Source organism: Culex pipiens, chromosome 2, assembly GCF_016801865.2.
Source record: "Culex pipiens pallens isolate TS chromosome 2, TS_CPP_V2, whole genome shotgun sequence".
Lineage (NCBI taxonomy): Eukaryota > Metazoa > Arthropoda > Insecta > Diptera > Culicidae > Culex > Culex pipiens.
In genome coordinates, this window is record NC_068938.1 from 214,879,675 (window position 1) to 214,901,586 (window position 21,912).

At 33.5% G+C, this 21,912-nt stretch overlaps 1 protein-coding gene across 2 annotated transcripts in view; it reads left to right on the plus strand.

Moving 5' to 3' along the window:
• Positions 1-330: 330 nt before the first annotated feature.
• The window catches only part of LOC120418581 (neuroligin-3-like), a 200,372-nt gene continuing 178,790 nt past the window's right edge, over positions 331-21,912 (plus strand). For both annotated transcript variants that reach the window (XM_039581029.2, XM_052707828.1), the window contains exon 1: positions 331-393. The gene's annotated coding sequence lies outside the window, so the exon portion shown is untranslated. The remainder of the gene's footprint in view (positions 394-21,912) is intronic.

A 21,912-nucleotide genomic window follows, 5' to 3' on the forward strand; every position in this document is an offset into this window, starting at 1 on the left:
AGAACGCGTCCATTAATTATTCCCGCGTGTGAGCCCAGCCTCCGCCTAATTGTGTTAACATAATAGATTTTTAATCTTTGTACAGTTGTTGCTTTTTTTCGTCCCCGCCTCCCGAGCGTGGGAGCGGGAAATTCTTGTAAATTTCGGATTAAGACGCTTTGCCGGGGCACGTGGGTTGTGGGGGTGGCAAAACAAAGCTCAATTTGCATTTGGAATTTTCGTCGCCGGTAAGCTGTGCGAGGTGGAGTGAAGGCAGAGAGCTTTTCGGGGAAAAGCTCCCCGTTTTCTAAAATGCTTTTTAATTAATTCCATTCTTTTGTCGTTTTCTTTGCTATTTCAGATAAATCGCGTTCGGAGGCTGGCGATCAGTGGAGAGAAAAAAACGAGTCAAAGGTAAATACATAGAAGAGAATGTTTTTTTTTTAAGCTTAGCGAAACCCGTGTAAATCCTTTTCATTTAAATTTCATTTCACCAATTCTTAAGGAAGGTTTGTTTAGGAAGTGAGGCAAACCCGTAACCAAAATACATTTTATCAAACGTGCTTTATTGTCGAAATCAAATACAGAATTTGAGTGCTGTTTTGTTCCCAAATCTGAATCCAAACCAAAAACCATCAGTAGAAATTAAATATTCGTAGAGCTTTCCGATTCCTGCAAATGATACTCATTTCAGCCTGCTTAGAAAGGTTAATTAGCTGCGTCATAACTGCATTCGTAGAAAAAATCACTTGAATGGTTTGTATATGAGCTAAATGATGTTTTGCGATGAATTCGCAGTACAGGTCAAATATCCCATTTCAAAATTCTGATTATGAGCTTTGTGGTTCACATTTAATGAAATTGTAAAGTGTTGGATTTTGGCTCGCATCATGCATCATCAAAAACCATTCGATACTACAAAAAGTCAATTTGTGTACGCTTTTAAACCTCATTTTAAAGTATGTACCCAGAATATATGGGACTTCTTTTCAAAACCTCGCTTCACAAGCTGAATATTGTTGCTTGACCTATTTTAGGACTCTGGGCCAAATATGAGCAAAATCGGTCATCATTTACCCATCGATACTCGGAGGTGAAGTTTGTATGGGAAAAATCGAAAAAATGTATGAAAAACCAAAGTTTCTTATGGTTTGGTCTGCACTTCACGCTGCTTCCATCCAAAAATTCCTTAAAGTGAGATTCTTATTAAAAATTAAATGCTCTACAACTTTGTATAACATACCAAAGCTTAAAACTCAATCTTCAAAGTTATAAGCGATTTAAAAAAGTAATGTTTGTATAAACAAAAAAAAAATCACCAACTTTAGGCTCGGGTATCAATGGGTTAATCTCATCCAATTTCGCTCAAAATTTACACACATGCTCAAAATAACCCAAAAAAAACGTTTTCCGCTTGTGGAGCACAGGGGGTCATTTTTTTCTGGGCACCCTAGTGTACATACAAAGTTTGTTTAAAAAGCAAAAAAAAAAACAATTTATTTTAACCAAGTTTAAATTAAAATCAAAGTTTAGCTTTTATGAGATATCGGGTTTTTTTTTACATTTGTTTTGTTATTGTCCTTAGAGCATACTTTTCAACAAAGCACGTAAAATACTTTACGTAAAAACATGCCTTCAAAATGTGAATATAATTAGCGAAAAAAAATTACAGCCATTTTATATTGCGATTTAGTTTTACATCTAAAATTATATTTAGTAACAATTTTAGTTTAAGCTTTGATATTTTGCAAAAAATTATCATTTTTGAAATAAAATCATAATCCTGTTTTTGACACTTTTAAAATGTTATTCTAAGTTATAAATTTTTGTGATTATTTTTATTTTCGAAAAGAAAACGTATGTATTTAATTTTGAAATTGATTTTGTACAGTGAGCAATTCCAGCTCAAATCAGGAATTTTTCTGGTACTTTTGTACCCGACCCTCTCCGATTTCAATGAAACTTTTTAGACATGTTATTCTAGGCTTATATAAGCCATTTTTGTGTATATGGAGCCCGTTCCACTCGAAAATGACATTTCAGAAGGGCGAAAGTTATTTAAATATAATTTTATTTTGTAATTTAAAAAATTCTGTATCTCGAAGCCGTTGCATCGTATCAAAATGTGGTCAGAGACAAACTTGTAGAAAATTGGACGGGATTTCTGAAAAAATACACTGAAAGAAAAATACACGCCAATTCTATGAGATTGCTCAATTTTTAAGTGAAAAAGTTAAATTTTAAAGTGATGTCACGATTTTTTTTTCGTTCAAAATTTTTGAGGAAATAGCCTGAGATGTTATAAAAACACTCAAGAAAAATGCAGGATGGTATATCAAAAATACAAAAATCATTTACTAAAACAGTTCTTTTTTTTTTTTAAAGCGGTCTATACGTAAATATTTTCAAACACTGATAGTGGGAATCGATTCTCCATCCAATTTTACAAAAAAGTCTTCATAATGACCATTGTCCCATGTCCAATCCTTGTGAAGATACAGCGGTTTTAAAAATAAAAATGCGGAAAAAATAGGTTTTTAGTGATTTTTGGCAATTTCTATATGACAGACTTGATTTTTCAGTCTCGAAAATATTTTTACCGGAAAGCTCGTCCAATTTCCCAAAAGTTTGCCCTTAACAGCTTTTTGATTTGACTCGTTTTAATATTTACGTAAGTTTATTTACTATCTAGGTTTCTACCACACCGAAAAAAAATATTTTTTCAGTTATGAGCATTGTAATCAACCTTATATTTGTAAGCCAATACATCCAATTAAAATGCTGTCAAAGAACTTATGGGAAATTGGACGAGCTTTCCGGTAAAAATATTTTCGAGACTGAAAAATCAAGTATGTCATATAGAAATTGCCAAAAACCATCATAAAATAGTAGTTTATGCAACAAGTTGCAAAAAGAGGATTTTTTCAGCACGAGTCGTACATTTATCCAACGAGGTTCACCGAGTTGGATAAATACGACGAGTGCTGAAAAAATCAAGTTTTGCAACGAGTTCCATACAACATTTTTTGCAATTTCGAAAAACACCCATTGAGTGAAATTTTAAGTCGAATTTTCATGTATTTTGTCAATAAATCGTTTAAATCAAAAAAATGTTGAAAAGTGTTACTTTTCGAAACAAGTGCTGAAAAGTTCAACTTTTCAGCACTCATTTCAGTGCTGAAAAGTAGAACTTTTCAGCATTTATTTTGAAAAGTGTTGCTATTCGATTCTGTTATTTTTGGTACAGAAAAGTAGGCTATTTCGTCGTTCAAGAATGACAGGAAAAGTAAGTAGTTTCACGACGGAATTGCAAAAACCTTTTTTTACAATTCCGTCGTGAAACTACTTACTTTTCCTGTCATTCGTGAACGACGAAATAGCCTACTTTTCTGTACCAAAAATAACAGAATCGAATAGCAACACTTTTCAAAATAAATGCTGAAAAGTTCTACTTTTCAGCACTGAAATGGGTGCTGAAAAGTTGAACTTTTCAGCACTTGTTTCGAAAAGTAACACTTTTCAACATTTTTTTGATTTAAACGATTTATTGACTAAATACATGAAAATTTGACTTAAAATTTCACTCAATGGGTGTTTTTCGGAATTGCAAAAAATGTTGTATGGAACTCGTTGCAAAACTTGATTTTTTCAGCACTCTTCGTATTTATCCAACTCGGTGAACCTCGTTGGATAAATGTACGACTCGTGCTGAAAAAATCCTCTTTTTGCAACTTGTTGCATAAACTACTATTTCAACATTTTTATTTTTAAACCCACTGTAACTTCACAAGTATTGGACATAGGACAATGGTCAATATGGAGACTTTTATGTAAAATTGTCTGGAGAATCGACTCTCGTGTTCGGTTTTTGAAAATTTTGATGTTTAGAGCACTTTTGAAAAAAAAAAAACGGATTCAGTAAATGATTTTTGTATTTTTTAAGGTGAGTTGCTCCATCCTGCATTTCTTGTGACTGTTTTTATAACATCTTATATATAACTATTTTTGATGGAGAAAATTTTCTTCTTAATTAACAATTTTCAGAAATAAATATTTCAAATTGAACTTCTCATAAATTTACTTAAGGCCGACTTTTTTTTCAAAAGTTTATGTCCTTTGACTTTTGCCAAAGGGTAGAGCAAGCAAGAAAAAAAATGAAAATATAAGCCATTGTTGTGAAATTTCAACAAAAAGTAATTTAAAACGCAGAATACCACAATACAGTTATTTTGCAATCAATAATTTCCATTAATTCTTTGTTTTTAGCAGTTTGCGGTAATAAACATTGAAATTTCACAAAAATAAATAAAAATAAAATAAAATAAGTTCAATCAAGTTGCAAAATAATAGTTTTCCAACGCGAGTAGTACATTTATCCAATGAGTTTAACTAAGTTGGATTTATACAACAGGAGTTGAAAAAAAAAAATATTTTTTTTTTTGCAACGAGATCCATACAACATTTATTTTGCAATTCCGAAAACACTCTTCACATGGAATTTCAAGTCAAGTTGAATAGTAATGCTTTTCGATACAAGTGCTCAGAAAGTTAAATTTTTTAGCAGAGAAATGTAGACCGTTTTGACGTTCGAGAATTACAAGAAAAGTAAGTAGTTTCACGACGGAATTGCAAAAATGCATTTTGGATTGTTTAAGGTTGGCCTATTTCCATTGAAACTTTGATGTTTTTTTTTGCATATAATATTTGTTGTGTGACTTCTTTTCTCATTCAATAATGTTGAATAAAGTCAGGAAAGAAACCTTTCCAAAAAAAAATTGTTTTTTTTTAATTTAAAATCCAATCAACTTGTTTGTCTCTTTCTAGTTATTTCTTTATAAGTTGAATTGAGATTAATTCAAAATAACTGTGGAAAATATAAATGAAGTTATGATAGAGTTTTTTGCAACAACATTTTTTCTGGTAAAAATTTATGATACAGTGGACTCTCTCGTTGTCGATATTGAAGGGACCGTCGAGAGCGGGAGTTATCAAATTTTAGAACGAAAAATCAAAGCAATCTATTTGAAGGGACTGAAAAAATAATTGACATCTGGAGCAATATTGATATCGAGAAGATCGACAGCCTCCTCTGTAATTACTCTTAGCTTTAAGTAAAATGTAATTACAAAAGCCGACTCGATCCTAACCAGGTCCCTGTACCGAAAAGGACCTAATAAAAATAATGTTGTGAAAAAAAAGATCGACAGCCAGAAAATCCACTGTATCAGGACATTTTTGATTGTGATTGTTGTTCGTCATTAAATTGAAATTTTGAAAAGTTGATTTCAAATTCATGATTAGAGACGTAAATCGAAAAGTGCTCGGGCAATTGCTGTGCAAGATGAAAGAGTATAAATTTTATTTGTGTTAATATTTTGAAAATTTAGCTTGATTAAAAAGATTTGAATGAACCAAACAAATAATTGAACCAGAAACTTTTTTATGAGTAAAAATTGTAAAAAAAACCCAAACGAAGCATCAGTTATGATTCACAGTGTGTCAGTCACTTTTCCCAGGCTATTCCATGAATACATCATCCCAGTAGGTGAGCAAGTTTCATTTAGGCAATGATTTTCAATAGAATTGCATGTATTGCCACGCCTACTTGGAATCATTGCAGTGCAATAAAAAGCAAATTTTAGCGAGGTCCAATTATTTGTGCGATAAAATTTCGTTTATTTCTGAAAATTATCTAAACAAGTGAATTGTTATCAGATTTGCCAACCAGAAATTTCACTGCTCATTAGAATAGATTACAAGCAATTTCGACGATATTGGTACGTTTCTTTGTGAAAAATAAACATAATCCTGCAATTTTACTAGAATTTGTTTACGAAATCATTTCATCGAAATCGGCTAGTTGCTCTTCACAACGGAATAATTGAAACATGTTAGTTGTTTAAAAAACCTGTCAAATAATAAGCGTAATTTGTAACCATACACCGTAAACCTTTTCAAACAAATCTTTTTTAATTTAATGATAATTTTGATTTTTAAACCATTCAAGAGTTTATTACAATCCCTTTCAAAGCAATCCATTTGCTTGAAATCAAATTTAAATATCCCCTTCCTTAACATCCAAAAGCGGTATGATCCTCGCACTATTCATGTCCCGGGCGCGTTCTTATCCGCAAAAAAATGATGAACCGGGTGCGTGGGAGCTTTTCCATCAGTCATTTGTACTGTAGCGCAAATGCTGCTAGGTCAGCAAGCTTTACCAGCCTTAATCCCCGCTTGGCTCATGCATACTAACTAGTGCTGAACGTGGATGCCAGATGTTTCATTGAATTTCATTGTTGGAGAAGGTGATGATTTATTAGTTTCAGTTATTTTCAAAACGGTTCAAATTATTGACCTGCATAAATTTAACAACATTGCACTCAACACGTCAAATTTGTCAACCAACGGACTTTGTTAGTTGCTCTCATAACGCAAATTTCTTTCAAATCTTTTTGGCCAAATTCAACCAGCGGTTCAACCTTTTACTTCAACAAAGCAAAAAAAAAGCACTCAACTTTCTTTCTTTCTTTTCTTTCCCCCCCTTCAAAGTTGGCCAAATTTATGCCCGGCGTCGTTCGTTCCCTTGCTCGAACCCCAACTAATAGTTCCTCAAAGCAACACTAGCGTACACTGGCGACAAGCAGAAAAGCTCTTGACTAAGCGACCTCCGCCGTCGTCGTCGCAAACAAGCACAACACTCTTGTGTTTTGTGGAATTGTGGTGGTGTGCCACACAAAAGCACACATACAACAAGAAAGCACAAACACATAAACACTTTTGGCTTTTTGGCTTGGCGATGGCGACGGCGTCGTTTTGCAAAAGTGTCGTAAAGTTCAAAAAGATTTTGAGAGGAGAATTAAAAAAAGAGGTGGAAAAAATTGTGAACAAGGAAAAGGATGCATGGAAGCGAACTGGGCCACGTGGGGAATGACCTGAAAGTGAAAGAAGGTGGCACGGAAAATTGTTACAACTGTTTTTTGTAGTTATTGGTTTATGTCTTTATTGGCTTAAATTAATTAAAATAACCTTTGAATTGTATTAACCTTTGAATTGTTGGGAGTTTAAGCATTACTTCCAACATAAAATTTGAGTTATGTAACCATATTAATTAACCAAATGCATTTTATCGGTTTTTCTTTACCGCCATTTTGGTCGCCATCTTGGATCTTAAAATTCTAAATCACATACTTTAGCCAAACAATCAAAATTGAAGTGAAATTTGTCCAAAGCCTTCGGATAATCAAGTCTGGAATGCATTTTTTAAAGTTAATAGCTTTATTTTTTTATCGCATAATATCTCCCTGTCTACAAAATCAGCCGATTTTAAGCATTTTTATTTTTTGTTTTTTTTTTTATTTGGCTCAAACCTTGTGGGGGCCTCCCCTATTCACTTATATTAGTCTCCATACAATTTTGGGAGCTGTCCATACAAAAATGGTACGTAAATATTCGAAAATCTGTATTTGTTAAAAGAATTTTCTGATCGATTTGCTGTCTTCGAAAAAGTTTAGTTCTAGGGTTTTTTTTTAAAGGACCTGTATAACCACACGGAAAAAAAAGCTGATTGTTGATATTAATTTTTTCACAGAATTCAATATCCTAAAATACTTTTTTTCATTTTTAAAATTTTTTGATTGTTTTAGTAGACAAAAAACCGCAAGTTTTTAGCCATAGAGAAGTACCTTTGGATAAAATGTTTGCCACCATGAAATACTTTTTTGAAAAAAAAAATTGGAAAAAAATATAATTTTTCTATTTTAGTTTTCAGTTTAAAATCAAATTAAAAATTAAAAAAGTACTTTGCCTAAGATTCATTAAAGATTGACCCTCTGGTTGCTGAAAAACAGCTTATAAAGGAAAAATAAACAAGAAAATTGATGTTTTTAAGTCTCATCCAGACAGTCTTGTATTTTTAGTAACCATATCTCAGCAACTAATGGTCCTATTCTAAATGTTGAAAAATGAAACATTCGAAAAATGTCCCGATCTTTCCGAAAAAACTATTTTGAAAACTTTGATATCAACCCCAACAATTCAAAAGGGCGAAATATGGAATATTTTAACTTTTTAAAATGTAAGTCTAGATTCCAAAATAAAAAAAATTAAACGAACGAAATCAAAGGCAAATTTTTTTAATTGAAACTATTTCCGGTTTTGAGTGAGAATTGCTCATATTTAAAAAATTAAGCATGATTGAATTTTATTTTTTATTTTTTGTTGAATTAAGTTCATCTTATTATAAAAAAATCTTACAACCTATTTTTTTATAAAAATGAGAAAAAATAAACACAAAAAAACTAAGTTTTGTAAACATAATTTATCAAAACATTTTATTTTTTGCTTGTTCAATAAGTAATTTTTAGATGTTAGAAGAAAACATAGCATATCTTGTAAAATATGTATGTTTAAAAATTAGTCTTAGGTGTATTAACCTTTTTCCGATTTGATTTTTTGTCAGAGTTTTACCAAGATTTTAAATACAAACAGATTTTTTCATTATTTCAAAATTATTTTTTTTGCACTCTCAAATAAATATTTGAAAACAAGTTTTTTTTATCAAACTTTTAAAAAAAATTATTACAACGCCTATCACATTATAATAATTAATATTCAATAATTTTGAATATATTATTTATAATCTCTTGAACACATTAAAAATTATGTTTTTTTTTTAATATGTTTTCGGTTATGTTGGAAAAAGAATTTCGTCCTAAAAAAAACAGGATGACTTTAATTATCACTGTGTTTCTTATCAATTTCCAATAAATGGTCTGGTAATTGAAACGCAAAAAAAATACCATTAAAAATTGAAATTTTGTTTTAAAAAATCACTTTTTCAAATAGCTTAAATTTTCTTGAATGTACATATAAATTTGAGATTTAGATAATTAATTATAAATTTGAGATTTAGATAATTAATTCGAAGTTGCAAATAGAAAATATCAGTTTCAAATGAAATAAAAAATATCTGTTTCTAATTAATTTAAAAAATTAATTCTACATGCTCTTTTTTGATTTTTTTTTCAAAATTTTGGAATAATTCTAAATTGAAATATTGTGGTAATTATAGTTAAACATGGTTTAATACATTTCATATTTAATTGTTTAATTGTTTACTAATAATGTTAATAGACAATTTTGTATATCAGTATGTAGCTGAGAAAATGTTTTAAAATCTATAAGGTTTAAAAATTAATCGCATACATAAATGATTCGAAAACTTATTTGAAATCATCAAAAAATATTTATAAAGAGGCAACCTAAAAACAAAAGTTTGAAATTTTAATCATTTTTGATTAATTTTAAAACTGGAAATATAGAAATTTGAGATTAATAAATTGTTCAGGTTTCCAAAGATTCTCCCTATACATTATTGTTTCAGTGCATCTTCCATCACTTCGCCCAACTTCAACCAATGAGTCCCAAGAGTACAACGACGACCAACCAGCAAACTCTCTTTCTTTCTCCCTGAGAAGAGTGAAAATTTGTCTCGGTTCAAGTTTCGTTGGCTTGGCTTTTTGAAAAGTGACAAAACTTAAATTAAAAATGACGTCGCTCCAGAGAGAGAGAACAAGTGTGAGCTTGGATTGTTACGGAGCAAAAGGGTAAGAGCTTGGTTAAGGCCAAGACTTCAACAACAAGGTTGGTGGCGGGGCAAACTATTTCCCAAGTTTACTCTGCTTGCTGTCAACTGCTATTTTGAAGTTTCTTTAGGAGTTACGCAATGGATGATGTTTTAATAGATGAAACTATTGAAAAGTGTCACTCTGAAGAATGTGACTTTCCTTATGCAAGAATAAGACGGTCAAAACTTTTGACCGCAAGTTGAAATGAAAAATAAACGCAAAATTTAATTTCATACTGCCTTCGGGGCAAGATTTCGCTCGAAATTGACATCACCAGCTGGGAATGAAGGTCCTGTTTTTATCACCCCCGTAAGGCAAACAAACGACCAATCAATGAGGGAGGATTTTCTCGGAGTCAGTCAGTCAGTCTGCACCGCAGATTTTCACATTCCACACCCTCAGGTGGGAGATGAAAAAGATTTGAAAAATGGTGCTAATTTTTTTCTGGCTTCGTGTAAGTGATTATTGCCATCATTAAGGTTTTCTGTTTGATTTAAGTTGAAAATTGATTAAATTTATTTTTTAATGTTGTTTCTCGTACGAATATTTTACTAGCTTTTTTTTCCAATAATTCAACAAACAAATATTTTTATCGTTTTCAGCATGAAATCGGTTCCCCCTTAACACAAAAACAACACTTCCCATTGAAGAATTCCCCTGCTCCAAAGCCTCTCTAATGAGACGAACACCCTTGGGAATAATAACACTGAAAATATGAAAACGAGAGAAAAAAAAAAACGCTACATAGGATTTTCACGCTTTTCCACACCCACCCCACAAAGCCACCCTGGAGCGTAGATGGGAAGGTTTTTTTACCGACACTTTTTTCACTCGCCATGGTTTTCGTGGTCTCAGTTTTTGATGAAATACAGCTGGCTGGCCTCGACACGATAATGAAGGGCGGCGGCGGCGTCGCGACGCTCCCTCGGGATGATAGGAGGAAAAAATACACCGTCGGGAGGAATTTTCAGGGGCTTTTTTCTGTTGTAGGCCAGACTTCGATTCAGGAATTTCGATGAGTGGTTTCCGGTTGGAATTTTTCGTCTACTTGCTTTTCAGGGAAATTTTGAAGTGGCTCTTTGGTGAAAATGTTGCTTGGAACTTATCTCCGGTGCTTGACTTGAAAATATTTCTCTATAGAATTTAAATAAAAATATTTAGAAAAAAGGGTTAAGGTTGTTTTTAGTCACCTAAAGTTGATAAAAAGATACTTTAATAAACAAAAATAAAAAGTTTCAACTCAACAAGTATGGTGCATAGCTCAAATAGGTCAAACCTTTTTAAAAATAGTTTTGAGTGAGCAAATTTAAAGGCCACATTCAGGGCTGAGCTGTACGATTTTGAACTAGTTAGTCGCTGTTGGCGGGTTTAGGGTGCCAATGTTCCTGTCGCGGGGCGCTTCTTCTCGTATGGCGCCTATATTTGTACTAGGGGCGCCAGGTGATGAGCGGGGGGGGGGGGGGGGTGGCTTGCAACACAATTCAGCTCCCTGTAGCATACTTTTGATTTGCAAATTTTAAACCGGTTCTATTCGACTGTAATTTTTTGTACCTCTATTTTCTTAAAACTACCTACAAAACACTACAGCTAACTTTTCCTTAAACCACACGTCAACAATGAGAAACTGAACAAATCCGAGTAACCGGATATTTTCTCGGGTTTCAAAAAGACAGAAATATGTTATCCGTCTTGTCCTTAATCCTTTAACACTCAAACACTCGGGTAGTCATTTGACCCCTTTTTTTTAAATCTCATAACTTTTGATAGCATTGACCAAATTGGATGCTTCCGGTTGCAAAAGATCCAGATTTGTCTATATTTTGAACTGTCAGATAGGGGACAAATATGGTCCACTTTTACCGGAGATATTCCGGATTCCGTTGGGGTACCTCGGCCCTCCTATTTGGGGTTTTGGTCAATAGAACAAAAACCGTTGCACAGAACAATGCCGGAAATGATGCAAAACTTCAAGGCATCAAGTCTCCTACACAACCCTTTAAACAGAATTAAGTTTCATTGAAAAGACTGAGGAATTGCAAAATCCATAAAACATCATTTTGACCCAATTTCATCCCTACTGACGGAAAGTTTTTTTTAATGATTTGGCATTAAATAGCCACTCCAGCCGCAATAAATTTAATCATAGCAGCGAACAAAAATGTTTATTTCAAAAACAGACCAGACTCTGATAAACCATAACACCGGTCATTGTATGCTAGCGATGCATAAAACCCAACAACGTAGCAGCATCTACGAACCATCAAAACGGAGCACGTTGAAGAGCACTGCTAGTTAATTCAAACAAACGCGGCAGCGTTTCGCGGCGCAACTTGGCAACTTAGCAAATTTGCAAAATGCAAAGTTTCTCTTGGGCCCTGCTGAGGGCGCCAAATTGTTTAAGGAGGGCGACCTTTTTGTTAAAGAACTTGTTAGTCGACGACTAACCTCGACTAACCTACAGCTCAGCCCTGATCTCCCTTAGGCACTTTTTTTTTTAATTTGCAGAAATGGCATTTTGGGCGCCCTGGGGCTACCTGAGGGGGCGCTCTATCTTTTTCAAGAAGGCGCAGCACAAATCGGCAACTTGGCAAATTTGCAAAATGCAAAGTTTCTCTTGGGCCCTGCTGAGGGCGCCAAATTGTTTAAGGAGGGCGACCTTTTTGTTAAAGAACTTGTTAGTCGACGACTAACCTCGACTAACCTACAGCTCAGCCCTGATCTCCCTTAGGCACTTTTTTTAAATTTGCAAAATTGACATCTTGGGCGCCCTGGGGCTACCTGAGGGGGCGCTTTATCTTTTTCAAGAAGGCGCAGCACAAATCGGCAACTTGGCAAATTTGCAAAATGCAAAGTTTCTCTTGGGCCCTGCTGAGGGCGCCAAATTGTTTAAGGAGGGCGACCTTTTTGTTAAAGAACTTGTTAGTCGACGACTAACCTCGACTAACCTACAGCTCAGCCCTGATCTCCCTTAGGCACTTTTTTTTTTTAATTTGCAAAAATGGCATTTTGGGCGCCCTGGGGCTACCTGAGGGGGCGCTTTATCTTTTTCAAGAAGGCGCAGCACAAATCGGCAACTTGGCAAATTTGCAAAATGCAAAGTTTCTCTTGGGCCCTGCTGAGGGCGCCAAATTGTTTAAGGAGGGCGACCTTTTTGTTAAAGAACTTGTTAGTCGACGACTAACCTCGACTAACCTACAGCTCAGCCCTGGCCACATTATTTTTGATTCAGATTTTAATGTAATACCAACATTGCAATCGTAAAGTAGGTACATTACAAAAATAACGGCTCAAGGTGAGGTGGAAAATTGGTCCAACAGTTGCTGAGCTATAGTCGCATTGCCTGTCACACCCTTCAGTGGATGTATTTATGCAAACATTAAGCCAATCTTTAACGTCTTTCAAGAAAATTAACAGTAAATGTTGAATAAAAGTTCGTAGGTGCTTATGGTACAGGCATAACCAGTATGACGAAGAACAGCGATTCGTACGGGATTGACACCGAGTCTACTTGATATACATGGTAGAAGGGGGATGGCTTAGAAGAAATTTTTAGAAAAGAAGAAATTTGACATTGAAAATTGTTAAATAATATTAAGTTTTTTACGAAACAACATTAACATTATAATTGTGACCAACTTAGCCGAAATTTCATATTTAATGGCCGGTATCAAAATCATGAATTCTAATGATTCTCAAGATTTTCTATTATCCTGGAATAGAGAGTTCAATTTAGCTATTGCCCGAGAATGCCGAGACAGGAGAATTTTAGGTTTCATGAAATATAATTAGGCTGGTACAAATATTTTTAAAAGTTTTGGTACCCCTCCTCCCTTCAAAATCGGCCTGAAAAATCAGGGGGCAAACAAATTGTTTCACAAAACTTCAAAATTTCAATGGACATTCAATTGCAATTGCAGCTTAAAATCAATTTTAAATGCTTGGTTGTAGCTCTCTAGCTTTCGGGTCGTGTCATTAATTACAATTATTGTTTTTTTTTATTATTTTAAACTAACGTTTTCTAAATTCGTAAATTAACATTAGGCCGAAATATTTTTCAAAGTTTTTGTCTCTGGCTCTAGCAGGAGTCGAGGGGGGGGGGAATATAAATATTTAAATAACATGTCATAGTCTCAACATTTGGATGCAAAAAGTGTTTTAAAATGCTTTTTTCATTTGATCAGTTGTTTTGCAATCATTAGTTTTCAAAAAATGTAAGATTTGACGAAAACAAAAACTTTAGCGGAAAAAAAACTTTTTGCGATACTAAACATCGAAAATTTTCAAAAATTCTGAACATTTTTAATTCAACCCAAACATGCCAAAAATGATTCTAGTTTTTTTTAAACATTTTTTTTTGTGCCACCTGATTTTTCGGTTCAATTTTGAAGGAGCGGGGGGGGGGGGGGAACTAAAACTTTAAATGAAAATTGTACCAGCCTTATCATTGGTTAAATTTGAAACTTTTGCTATGTGTTACTCTACCAACTCACACGAAATCGGGAAAAGTTGCCCCAACCCCTCTTCGATTTGCGTGAAACTTTGTCCTAAGGGGTAACTTTTGTCCCTGATCATGAATCCGAGGTCCATTTTTTGATATCTCGTGACGGTGGGGTGGTACGACCCCTTCCATTTTTGAACATGCGAAAAAGAGGTGTTTTTCAATAATTTGCAGCCTGAAACGGTGATGAGATAGAAATTTAGTGTCAAAGGGACTTTTATGTAAAATAAGATGCCCGATTTGATGGCGTACTCAGAATTCTGCAAAAACGTAATTTTTATCGAAAAAAAAAAACACTTAAAAAGTTTTAAAAACTCTGCCATTTTCCGTTTCGCGACTGTAAATTTTTTTGGAACATGTCATTTTAAGGGAAATTTTAGGTACTTTTCGAATCTACAAGGGTCATTTTTTCATTTAGAACAAAATATTTCATTTCAAAATTTCGTGTTTTTTCTAACTTTGCAGGGTTATTTTTTAGAGTGTAACAATGTTCTACAAAGTTGTAGATCAGACAATTAAAAAAAATTTGATATTGAGCAATTCCATGTCAAATAGGGAATCGGTTGTACCCGACCCTCTCCGATTTCAATGAAACTTTGTAGACATGTTATCCTACGCTTATATAAGCCATTTTTGTGTATATGGAGCCAGTTACACTCGATAATGACATTTGAGAAGGGCGTAAGTGTTTTAAATATTTTTGTATTTCGTGATTTAAATATTGCTGTATCTCGAAGCCGTTGCATCGTATCAAAAAGTGGTCAAAAACAAACTTGTAGGAAATTTGACGGGCTTTCCGAAAAAATACACTGAAACAAAAAAACACGCCACTTTCATGAGATTTTTTGATTTTTAAGTTTAAAAGTCAAATTTGAAGGTGAGCCCACGATTTTTTTTTTCGTTCAAATTTTTTGTGAAAATAGCCTAAGATGTTACAAAAAGACTCACGAAAAATGCAGGATGGAGCAACTCACCTAAAAAAATACAAAAATCATTTACTGAAACTGTTTTTTTTTTAAAGTGCTCTAAACATCAAAATTTTCAAAAACCGAACACGAGAGTCGATTCTCCAGACAATTTTACATAAAAGTCTCCATATTGACCATTGTCCTAAGTCCAATCCTTGTGAAGTTACAACGGATTCAAAAATAAAAATATTGAAAAAATACGTTTTTTGATGGTTTTTAGCAATTTCTATATGACAGACTTGATTTTTCAGTCTCGAAAATACTTTTACCGGAAAGCTCGTCCAATTTCCCATAAGTTTGTCTTTGACCACATTTCAATTGGATGTATGGGCTTACAGATATAAGCTAATTACATTGCTCATAACTGAAAACATAATATTTTTTCAGTGTAGTATAGTAACCTGGATAGTTAAATCCGATAAAAATATTTCCAGACATAGGCTCTTTGGTCCAGATACCGTCAAAACGGCATTTTTATGTTTCATACGCCCTTTTCATATGTTAGGCTAGATTTTTGAAACTTCTTATTATTTTTCTCTGAAAGACCAACTTATCACCTTTCTTTTGCGTCTAAGACAGCTAAAATCTTAAAAAATGACGCGGAGATATGTTTTTTTTAAGTGGTTTTTGCGAAAATCGACGAAAATAGCAATTTTTCAGACAACCCTAACACGGCGTAGGTCACCCTAATGGCCAAGCAAAAAAATTCGGTTCTAATTATTTCGGCCAGGAAAACCCCAGAAAAAATTTGAGCCCGATCCGAGCACTTTTGTTTTTTTCCATGCTGTTTTCGTGGGGAATTGCTGTATATCTGTTTTTATTTTGAGAAATCCCAAGCAAAACCTGCAATTTACCTAAAGAAGATAATTCGATCTTAAAACACTCTTTAAAGATACATTCCCTCGAATATTTTCTAGAGCAGCTTAGTAAAATAGTGCTTTATTTAAAAACTGCCTGCATTTATTTTTACAAAGTTAACTATTTTAAAATATATTTAGTACTTATCAGATTGCCCTAAGATTTTTGTTAAGTATTTAAATGAAATATCTTTTTATTTGTTTACTTTTTCAAATTTGAAAATCATAGTTGAAAATAATTTAATATTTTTTTAAAATACTGAATTTGTGCCTTTTTAAGATTTTTAGAATGTTTATTGTTTTAATTAAAAAAAATAAATCAATTTGAAACTTAATAAAAAAAAACTGCTACATTCATGAATACCTTACACCAAATTCAGACTGTCTGCAATAACTTCAAAGCAATTCAATAAACATTACTCTCCTTAACCAGCCCCAACCTTTACTCCTGTACCCATGGTTTTTCCCCCCACATAACGAAATCAAAACCTCCAAGACTACTTCGGGTCCGTTAGTTTTGTCCGTTTCCATGTACCCTTAAAACCTTCCTCCTTACAGACACCGCTTTCCCCGTTATTTACATTTTATCTGCAATTTAAAATTCATTTAAAAAAGATTGCATTTACGTGTTTGCGCAAACCCTCACGTCTGCGATTGCTTTGGGTGGCAACCCTCATGCTTCCCCTTGATTAAGGGCGGCAAAAATTGAAGGAATGAAATAAAAATAAGTGGGAAAATGTCCGGAAAAGTCTGGAAACGGGACGGTGGTGCAATCCCTGGGTCAGTGTCCGTTTTTATTCCGGTGAGGGGAAGATCCAGCGGATGCTTTTTGAGAGGGTGGAAACTCGAAGTAAATAAATAAAAGCTTAGGAACAGTTGTGCACCCAACTGGTTGCAATTCCACGTAAATTAGCAAAAATACAAGTTTGATTTAAAAAGTTGCTCCCAAACTCTTTCAATTCAGATTTAAATATTTTTCCTTATAAAAACATTTTTTGTCTCGTGAGTTCGGAACTCACGATCATCATAGTTTTTTTTGTCATCTTCCATGGATCCAAAACTGCTGCACTTGCCCAGTGAGAGTTTCTCAAGGGCGAACACTTTCAAGAACATAGTGACACAACCCGGCCTAGGATGCCCCCATCTCCGCTTCTCGGAAATCCCAGTGAAATGAAGGTCGTCTCCGTGCTGTGGAATGTTTTCATTTCAATTTCCAGCATCCAGCACTCCACCAGCTGACCTCACCTCCCCCCAGGGAGGGACATCTCCCCGGCCATTCTTGGCTGTACAACTTGGGTGATCCATCGTGGGGAATTTGGTTTGTCATCCGGATGCAATAGTCGGATGTCATCCTGGAAGCTCCTGCTCGGAAAAGTTATTTATTTTATTTACTTTTGCCAACTTATTTTTTTTTCGACGCACCGACGACAACTTGAAGTCATGTCAAGCTGTGGAATGAACTTTCATTCGAGCCCTAAATTGGCTTCGAAAGTGCTCGTATTTAAATGCACTTGTCACGAGTTGAAGTTTTTCTCCATTTTCCCCCACACTCCAGGCAATGAGATAACAAATGAAGAGCGAAAGCTCTTTAACCGCACTTTGCTCAGTCACACAAAACGAAAGGCACAAAAAAAATATTGTCGAGGGTGACATCTTGTTCGCGCTGCTGCCGGAAAAGCACTTGGCTGCATGCAGAGCAGCTTAATTTAAGCTCATTTTCACACGTTGCAAGCTGCGGCGGTGGTGGTTGTGAGTCTGAGCAGAATGGCATCATCGTGAAAAGGGTAGAGCGGGAGGGGAAAAGTGATGGATTTTCTTCGGTGTGTCATGGCATTTGGAGCATCGTTGGTAATGTAGTGAAAAAATATAGGGGTAATTCTCCGCCAACTCACACAGCAGTTGCCCCGACCCCTCTTCGATTTGCGTGAAACTTTGTCCTAAGGGGTAACTTTTATCCCTGATCACGAATCCGAGGTCCGTTTTTTGATATCTCGTGACGGAGGGGCGGTACGACCCCTTTCATTTTTGAACATGCGAAAAAAGAGGTGTTTGCAGCCTGAAACTGTGATGAGATAGAAATTTGGTGTCAAAGGGACTTTTATGTAAAATTAGACGCCCGATTTGATGGCGTACTCAGAATTCCGAAAAAACGTATTTTTCATCGAAAAAAACACTAAAAAAGTTTTAAAAATTCTCCCATTTTCCGTTACTCGACTGTAAAAATTTTTGGAACATGTCATTTTATGGGAAATTTAATGTACTTTTCGAATCTACATTGACCCAGAAGGGTCATTTTTTCATTTAGAACAAAATTTTTCATTTTAAAATTTCATGTTTTTTCTAACTTTGCAGGGTTATTTTTTAGAGTGTAACAATGTTCTACAAAGTTGTAGAGCAGACAATTACAAAAATTTTGATATATAGACATAAGGGGTTTGCTCATAAACATCACGAGTTATCGCGATTTTACGAAAAAAAGTTTTGAAAAAGTTACTTTTTGCGTTTCTCTTTGTTTCGTCGTCCGTGTCTGTCGCGGGTGACAATGAACGGCCATGATCGACGACGATCAACTTTTTCAAAACTTTTTTTCGTAAAATCGCGATAACTCGTGATGTTTATGAGCAAACCCCTTATGTCTATATATCAAATTTTTTGTAATTGTCTGCTCTACAACTTTGTAGAACATTGTTACACTCTAAAAATTAACCCTGCAAAGTTAGAAAAAACACGAAATTTTAAAATGAATATTTTTTTTCTAAGTGAAAAAATGACTCTTCTGGGTTAATGTAGATTCGAAAAGTACATTAAATTTCCCATAAAATGACATGTTCCAAATTTTTTTACAGTCGAGTAACGGAAAATGGGAGAATTTTTAAAACTTTTTTAGTGTTTTTTTCGATGAAAAATACTTTTTTTCGGAATTCTGAGTACGCCATCAAATCGGTCGTCTAATTTTACATAAAAGTCCCTTTGACACCAAATTTCTATCTCATCACCGTTTCATGCTGAAAATTATTGAAAAACACCTCTTTTTTCGCATGTTCAAAAATGGAAGGGGTCGTACCGCCCCTCCGTCACGAGATATCAAAAAACGGACCTCGGATTCGTGATCAGGGACAAAAGTTACTCCTTAGGACAAAGTTTCACGCAAATCGAAGAGGGGTCGGGGCAACTGCTGTGTGAGTTGGCGGAGAATTACCCATAGGTAACTTGCATCGGACAGTCTTATTTTCTTCACTTTTCTGAAAAATATAATGTTTAATGTTCTCTTGAAATGCAATACGAAATTTGCTGTCTATTTTTTTTGCGTGCCAAAAGCGCAAAAGATTCAGGGGTTACATGAGGGAATTCCAGGAAAAATCGCTGGAAATCTACATTTTTTAGCTTCTCGATTCCTGGGAAATTTGGTCGAGACTCCTTGGAATTTTCAAACATACATATAAATATTGTAGCAAAATAATAAAAAAAGTTCCGCAAGTGTTCAATAAAATTAGCAAAATTGCGAATTACTATATGACACGACTTAAATTTTGGTGCCAAAAGTTTTTCCTTAAAAATAATCATTTGTAGTTAAAGCCCCTAAATGAAAAACAAAAACAAATGTAGTTTTAGTAATTTAACTTTTAATCTTCATGGAAATTTCCTATGTTGATGGCAATAAGTTGTTTTATCCATCGAATCGGTACAAACATTGAATTATTAAGTTTTTAAAACTTAACTTAATATTGCTGGCCCTCTAATTTTTGGGGGACATTTCGAAGGGGTAGGCACAAAACTTAAAATAAAGTGAAAAAACATCTTTTAACATTTTTTTAAGCAAAAAACATTTTTTTTTTGTTCCTGAGCATCTTTATGCCAGTATCTTACTAAATATTATGAAGTGCTTTGAAATTACAATAAACAAAATAGAAAAATAAATTCTTAACAGTTATGAATTTATTGCTCCTTATATCGTTATAAAATGGTTAAGTTCGGTCATCGCTTTTCAAAGTTTAATTTCGACCCGAGAAAATATGGGCAATGAAAATATTTGTTTTAAAAAATAATTCTAAATTTTAATGGAAGTTGAAGATAATTTCGCAAATCAACTTTTATTTATATTTTTTTTATTTTTATTTGGATGTAATGTTTTTAGTTCAAACATTCCCTTTGTCAAAAAAGTTTTATATCTTAGAAAAAAAAAAAATGAAAACTTGAAAATTATTTTCATTCAAAAGATCCAATAATTGCAGTTTGAATTTATTAAAAATGAGTTTTTCACATTCTTATTTGTCTAGCCCTTTTTTTCGACTAAACGATATCTTGGAATTCATTGGTTCGATTTTAAGTGTAAAAAAATAAAACTTTTGTGAAATTTTCTGCTCCTTTAAAAAAATAAAAATAAATTAATCAAGATTATTTTTAAGAATGGGCGGAAAACACTTATTTTTGTTATTTTAAAATGTTGGACTGGTTATTAAAATAGGATTTTTTTTTATTTAAAAAAGCAGACAAAATTACAAAATTCTCATTTTAAACATTGAAAATCGAACCAAAAGGTTCCGAGATATCGCAGGTTAAAAAATGAGAACTTCATAGATGACAATTAGAATACTAATCTCAGCTACCAGCATTCCGATCAAAAAATTCAAAAATAGAAAATTTTTAGATTTTTGTTCAGCTTTTTCATTTTTTTCAGGGTTGCTTTTCCTGCATAAATAATTTTTAAATAGCAAAAAAAACTGAACGTTATCGAAAAATATGTAAATCCATTTGCATTTCCAAAATTGATTCAGATTAAAAAACTAATTAAAAAAAATAGTTTGACAACAAGTTGTGTGCGGTTTGTTTTTTTTTTTCAAAAATCACTAACTTTTCAAAAAAATATAACACTAGATTTTGCACACTCTTAAACTCAAGTGCAAACGATTTCCTTAGTAGTTCCCTTAAAAATATAAATAATCGAAAATAAATAACTGCTTTGGCAACACTGCCAAATGAATTTTGACCAACTTGTATCTTAGCCCAAAAGACGTCTTTTCCTTCATCTAAAACATATCTGAAATGAAAAATTTCAAAAATGGTTATTTTCGGCATTTTTTTTGTGTGTGAAAATTCGATATAGATGAACTTATGATGCAAAATATCATCTCTGGTCATATAAAAAGTACACACAAAGTTCCATAAAAAATACAAAACATATATCGTTGTCCGAAGTGACGGAGAATCGTTTTTTTTATTTTTAAGCTTTAAAAAAATCAAAATTTATTTTTAAGGTAAAACAGCAACCAAGGAAGTTTTTGCTTTCTTATTCCGAAATTAATGAAATTACGGACCTGAAATTATTTGATTTAAAAATTGAATTAATTTTGTTGTAAATCTTTAGGAAACAGTAGCTTAGTGGATGAATATAAAAACAAAACGATAGTTCTCGTAGTTTCGAAGATACTAAAATGTCTGTAACAAAAATCTGGTTGCAAAAGCTCTGGTTGATGTGCACCGTTAAGCGTTTCAAATGCGTTTTCCATCGTTAAAGTATTTACTTTAAAATCATCAAAAAAATGCCTTTAACTATTTAAATTGAAAAGCAGATTAGAAAAATGTATTTTCAAATATTTAAAGTAGATAGCAGTTTCTGAACAGTAAATTTTGTTAACAACTTGAAAGCTTATCATTTATTTTTTTAGCTAATTATTTGAAACCAAGCCAACATTTTTATTCATTATGACTAACAATATTTATTGTTCATTATAACTTTTAAATCAAGACCATCTTATATATTCTACTACTGGTTAGTTAAAAAAAGTAAAACCAATCAACAGTCCGTAAAAGCCAGTTCTCAGAACACACTCTTAAACTCACCTCTCAATCAGGGAAGCTCTCACCCATTTAGTTTATTTTCATTTTCCTGCAAGCAAACGGACAGAGAGAGCGAAAAAAAATCCAATTCCAATGTGGGGGCGTGCTCGAGAAGGAAATTGAAAATTCAAGCCCGTGAATGCTCG